Consider the following 6,343-nt stretch of genomic DNA (forward strand, 5'->3'; position numbering starts at 1 on the left):
GCTTTTCCCCTCTCTTAGGTACCAAAATTAATAGACATAATAATCTCCAACAGTTAAGACTCCCAAACTAAGAGCCACACCTGAATCAGATCAATTTGTATTTACTTCAAGTAATCTGACAGATCAAATAAATATAAACTGTAGCAGAGATAGAATAGAACTGAATTGGGAGCTAGTAAAATAGACCCAACTCTTGACACTTTCTTATCTTTGGGAAAGTCATTTTAATCTCTCTTGAGTCTTGACTTCCTCATCTGTAATATAAAGAGCTTCAGTAAGATCATCTTTAAGATTCCTTAAATTTAAAATTCTTAAATTTTATAATTCTGTGACTAAGAGGAAATGATTTATAGAAATTATAATGTGCCCAGTGACACATCAGGAGTATCCTAAATCCACTTTTTACCATGTCAGAGTGACTATCACCAAAACAAATATAGGATAATTAACTATATGCAGATTTTCTGGAGCAAATTTTTCATCCTCATCTAGTTTTCCAGCCATATTCAAACATTTTTCTAGTTGATAAACCCCACAAAAAGTTGCTATTTTAAGGAAGAAATGCAAATCAGTTTTTAACATTGGCCTAAGAAAACTTGTTATTAGAAGAATTAAGCTAATGTGCAAAAAAAGTCATTAAATTCCAAACCCAAACAAACATTTGATTATATATTTTCTTAAGGTTGTGTGTCATAATGCAAGTTTAATAATAATTATTTTTAAGGAGAAAAACAAGCAAATTTTTTTTGGCTGAGGCACTTGGTGACTTGCCCAAGGTAACACAGCTACAAAGTGTTAATGAAATCACATTTGAACTCAGATCTTCCTGACTTCAGGGCTGGTGCTCTATCCACTGAACCACCTAGCTGTCCCAAGCAATTAAATTTTTAAAACTTGTCTCCAACAATAGAAGTAGTACATTTTATCATCATAGTGAAAAGATTGATCAATCAACAGAATATTTGTGTAACTACTATAGGACAGAAACTACACTAGTCAAGGGGGATACAAAGATAAAAATGATTAAAATGAAATAAGATCTGCCCTCTCAGAGTTTATAATCTATTATGGAAAATTACATGTACCCACATGAATAAACATAAAATACGCACAAAATAAATACAAGAAAATGAGGAAAAGAAATTTAAAAAGGATTCATGATGGAGTTGGAACCTGACCTTATCTTTGAAGGAAGCTAGGAATATAAGAGACAGAAGTGAAGAGAGTGGCTTGAAGCATAAGATACTCTGTGTAAACATCCAGAATCAGTGACCCAGTGAAATTAGGCACAACAAAGAGACCAACTTGGGTAGAACTGGCAGAATCAGTAAAAAGAGTAATAAATATTAATTCTGGTAATGTATACAGTCTGGCTGAAGCCAGATTGTGAATGGTTTTAAATGCCAATCAAATCTGTATTTTATCCTAGAGGCTACAATGAGCCACTGAAGCTTTCTGAAGAGGGTGATAATAAGGTCAATTCCTTGCTTTATGATTATCACCTTACTGGCTATATGGAGGACAGGATGCAAAGGGAAGAGATTTAAGGCAGAGAACGCAATAAATAAATATTGCAATTGTTCAGGATACTAGGCTTTGAATCAGAAGACTAAGGTTGCAGTCCAGGTACAGATTAATTCACTTTATCTTGGAGCCTGTTTCCTCATCAATAATTACCTACCTCCTTGAAAGGTTATGAAGAAAATATTTTGTAAACTATTAAAAGCTATATTAATGTAGGTTATTATTACTATTGACTATGATTATTATTGGATAGTTAAGTTTCAAAAGATGATGTTTTCTAAAATTAAAAAAAAACAACCAACCCTCCAAAAGTCTATGACTTTTTAGATATGTTGAGGATATAGTAGCCTACATTTAAACAAAACTGTCAAATGTTTTGAAGTGCCAGAAATAAAAAGTATTACAGTATCAAAAGAAAATGTCAGCCTTATTTCAGGGACTGTGGTACAGTAAGCAAGAGCATTGGACAGACAATTAGGAGACCAGGGTATGAATCCCACATCTGACATTTGCTAGTTATGTAACAAATCATACAAGTCACAGTCTCTTTGGGTTTCAGCATTCTCACCTATAAAATTATGATAAGCACTATATAAATGTGTTGTCGTTAGTATTTACTAAAGTAGTGGAAGCACTTCTTGGCAGGAGAAATGCACCAAATTCTTAAATAGTTTCCCTGCACCGACTCTCCCCTTTTCTAAGCCATTCTTCAGGATGTCACAGAAATCTCAAAAAAAACCTTCAGAAAGTTCATCACCTACCCAATAAAATAAAAGACTGATTCAGCCTAACTTTCCAGCCTTATTTAATCATGTTCTTTTTTACATACTCTATATTCTGGGCAAACTGGACAACTTCCCAATTCCCCAATCTCATCCTGCTCTCTCTCATCTTCATTTCATGTCTATTTACATCCTTCAAGACCCTGCTTAGCAAATACTCTGACTCCCTTTTGATGCAGACTAAGGTTTCCAGGCTAATCAGAGTTTCTACTTTAGAAGCAACTTACACAAACTGCAGTGTGGGTATAAAATCCACTGGAATCTGAAAGAATATCCAAAAGAGAAGAGTGTCTGTGCCCCACTCAGTAATTACAAGTGTATTTCACATGTTTTCACATGTGAATTTCACATTTTCATTCTTTATATATTATAAAGTGAACTTTCAAATTTTATTCTTCTAAAAGTATCCCAGCTTTCTAGAATTTGGCACTAGTAAGTCTTTAATTGTTTGCTTTTTTTTTTTTTTTAAATATGAAACATAGTTTGCGTATATATTTCACCTAAAAGATTGCTGAAGGTAGATGAAACCATTGGTGCAGAACACCTTCCACCCTTCCCCAAAAAAGTTTCATGGAGCTCTAGATAATTTATACTGGTGGAAAAGTGAAATACCGAATGTAAATAAATGGGCTGAACTTTCTTATATCTTTATTTCGTCAACTGAAAAATTTCCTATTTACCTCAGTAAAGTTAATTTGTGAGTCAAATTAAAAAAAGGTACATGAAAGCACAATGAAAAGTATAGTTTCTATGAGAAGTTATTTCTCCCTCTTTACAACATTGTGTATTCTCCATAACATTTTGTAGCCTCATTGCAATCATATCCTAATTATGTATTTGTCCTCCCTTACCAGACTATCAGGCTTATAATTTCTTGAAGATTGAATTATCTTGCTCCTATTTGTACCAATAGCCCTCTCTCCTTTCCAGCCTAACATGTGAAAAATAACAGAGACTAAATATATGTTGACTGTAGTCCCCAAAATATACCATTTAATTCAGTCAAAAGCTTCATCTTCCTTCTTTCTAAAAAACTAATAAGTATTAAACTTGACCATTTCAGTTTTCATTAGACTTTCTACCAATAATGTGATGGAGAAGCAAAGTTTTAAGGGGGAAAAAAGCAAAACACTGATGAACAGAGGGGAAAAAAAGCAAAGAACTTAGATCAGCATTTCCCAAAGGAATCTGTATTTTAAAATATTCTTGGGCTCAAATTGTTGACAAAATACAAAAACTGACACAGGAATATAAAATATTCCCTAGGATAATGTAATGACATTTAGGAATGAAAATGGTGAAAATTAACCTCTTAGAAATTTTAAATTACTTAATATAATTTTAACACAATTTCACATTTCAGAGAACTATTAATATAACATCAAAATTCTCATGAAAGAGGAATTTCTTTTTCAGATATAATTTGGATTGCACAGCCAGTGAGATCTCTCCCAACTCTTTCATATCTCAAAGAAGAGCAGGTTCCCCAGGACACAGTTTGGGAAACACTACCTTAACTACCTGATATCGAGTCCTGAAAAATCTACAAATAATGCACACAAGCAATGTGAATAAAACTTATAGAAATTAATTTTCTCATTTATATAGTCATAAAATAATCATACAAAATGTAAAATGTATCAGCGTGCAGGTTACTTATATTATTGGTTACATTAAGTTATTAAGAATACAGAATTATTATTACATCTTGGAAAGAGGTAAAGAAAAACATCACTGCTACTCTTGAAAGCCATTAAAGCATATAAAAGCATATGCAGGTATTTTTTTAAAAGTATGAAATCATGCAAAATATCAGAATTTATTTTATTTATTTGGACAGCATAATTATATCAGTTATTTTTGAGGCAGGATACAAGTATATTTAAAATTCCATTAAAATAAATGTGGTACAAAAGTTAGTGCAATACTTTTATTCACTTATGTCATAGTTCTACACTTATAAATGGAATACTGGTATGTCAATGTGACAGCCTCACATAGAAGTTTATTTTTTAGCTGATATTTATCAAGTGAAGAAGCATTTACTAAATACTTATGTGCCATTCCAGTTTGCCAAAAAAAGACAAAAAAACTCACTTCTCATTTTTTGCCTTACATAATATAATTTTTAATGCAAAGCCAGCTTAATTGTTCAGTTTTGCTTGATTACAACAAATAAGACGTGTATATATACAGTGTATCAGAATAAAAATAAGCAGTTTGAAGCAATTTCTAACACAGCAAGAAAAACACATCAAATCTCATTTCCTTTTTAATTAGCTGTATACTGCAGTTTCATTCAAAACGTCTTAACTACAAATACATTCCAGAAATGTTATGATTGTTTATTGAGGTGTCCGGATTGTTACCCAAAGTCTAAAGATACAATCCTCCCAGAAATATTTAAATGTAGAAGAGTAACATTATCTCACAATCTCCAGACGTAATTATAAGACTTCTCTAAAGTTAAAACAATTAAAGGAAGTCAGTCAATCAACAAGCGTTTATTAATCCCTTGTTATGGGCCAAGTACAGTAAAAATAAATTTTGAAAATCTCGAAGAGGGGTAGGGAAACAGGTCGAGTCAACCAGCATTCACTGGTACTTAATGGCTTAATAAAGATTTTCAGATTGTTGACAGTTAAATTGACTGCCTGGTCTACTATGTGGCAGGCAGGCACGGTACTAAAAACTGGATTACAAAGGTGGCAGCAACAAAAACTGTGCCCGTTCTCCAGGAACGTTCTTCGGGATCAAAGATTTCTGCTACATTATACCATTCTCAATTTCACCTCGGAAATTGAGCTTCGGAAGGAATGCGCAGCCTTCTACACAACACGCCCGGACCCTGAAGCTGTCCAGCCCCACCGCACTCCGTGCCAAGCGATGATGAGAGCTGAAGTTGGGAGTCCTGAGCTGCAGCCTGATGATGGCGGGGGACCCCGAAGTCGCTTCTCCAGGGGTCACTTCCCCAAGCTTTAGGGACAGCCCGAAGCCCATGGCCAGCAGCTGCCAGGCCTCTCTATGCGCTGTCAGCCCCAAGGCCGGGGAGACGATCGCCACTGCGGGAGTTTCCCGAGAGAAAGACCGGGGGCTGCGGCCACGGACTCCGGCAGGTGCCTCGCTCCATTCCGGGCCAGCCGAATAGGGAGAGAGACGACTATCTGGGGTCGGGTCCCGCAGCCTGCTGATCTCCCGGCCCCACCCCGCCTCAGACTCGCGGCCTCGGTGCTAGCCCGCGCCCCCTCCTAGCTCGCCCGCGGCTCACCTGAGAGAGTCGCCTCCGGCCCCGGCTGCGCCGGCTCATCCCGTGGGGCCGGGCGGGAGGAGCAGCGACGACGCCGCCACCCGGCCTGTCCGCTGGGCCGGGACGTGCGGCCGGCCCGGCCCGGCCTGGCACCGGCTGCCTTCTCCACCCGCCGGCCGGCGGGGAGAGACGCTAAGGAGGGAGAAGCTGGCTTCCCCTCCCGCGACAGCGCAACCTCCGGCGCTTCGGCTCGCCCGGACTCCCTCTGCCTCTGGCCCGGCTCCACTCCTCCCGCCGGGAGAGTCACTTCGGCGGCGGCAGGGGCGGCGGAGGCAGCGGCAGCAGTTCGGTCGCCATTACAGACCAACAACTGACACGGAGGAGGAGCTGCGGCGGCGGCGGAGGCGGCGGTAGCGGCAGCAGCGGCAGCGGCGGCGGCAGGCGCAAGGCAGGGCGGGAGTAATCCCGGCCCCGGAAACCTCGCGAGGACTACTCCGAGACTCTCTGCGCCAGCCGCAAAGTTCCGCGCCGGCCATAATGAGTGTGGCCGAAAAGTGAGGACAGGCGCGGCGGGAGCTCCTGGACGCCATGTTAAGTGTGGCTCGAGTTTGAGCACGGAGTAAGTGGAATCCAAATTCTGTCAGCCTCCAAAAGTTGCCTCTTCTCCTCTAGTGCATTTCATCCTGCGGGCAGGGAGACAAGATTTGTATTGTGACTGGGAAGTCTGGAAACCCCAAAACTAAAATTGACTAGATTTAAAGCTACGAGGCGAAGGTGTTTCACTTATTGG

General features: G+C 39.2%; 1 protein-coding gene across 1 annotated transcript in view; it reads right to left on the reverse strand.

Moving 5' to 3' along the window:
* Positions 1 to 5,657, reverse strand: part of CEP350 (centrosomal protein 350) — a 178,223-nt gene extending 172,566 nt beyond the window's left edge. The window contains exon 1 of the mRNA XM_051998844.1: positions 5,575 to 5,657. The gene's annotated coding sequence lies outside the window, so the exon portion shown is untranslated. The remainder of the gene's footprint in view (positions 1 to 5,574) is intronic.
* Between the last annotated feature and the right edge of the window lie 686 nt (positions 5,658 to 6,343).

This window comes from Antechinus flavipes, chromosome 4 (assembly GCF_016432865.1).
Source record: "Antechinus flavipes isolate AdamAnt ecotype Samford, QLD, Australia chromosome 4, AdamAnt_v2, whole genome shotgun sequence".
NCBI classification, from domain to species: Eukaryota; Metazoa; Chordata; class Mammalia; order Dasyuromorphia; family Dasyuridae; genus Antechinus; species Antechinus flavipes.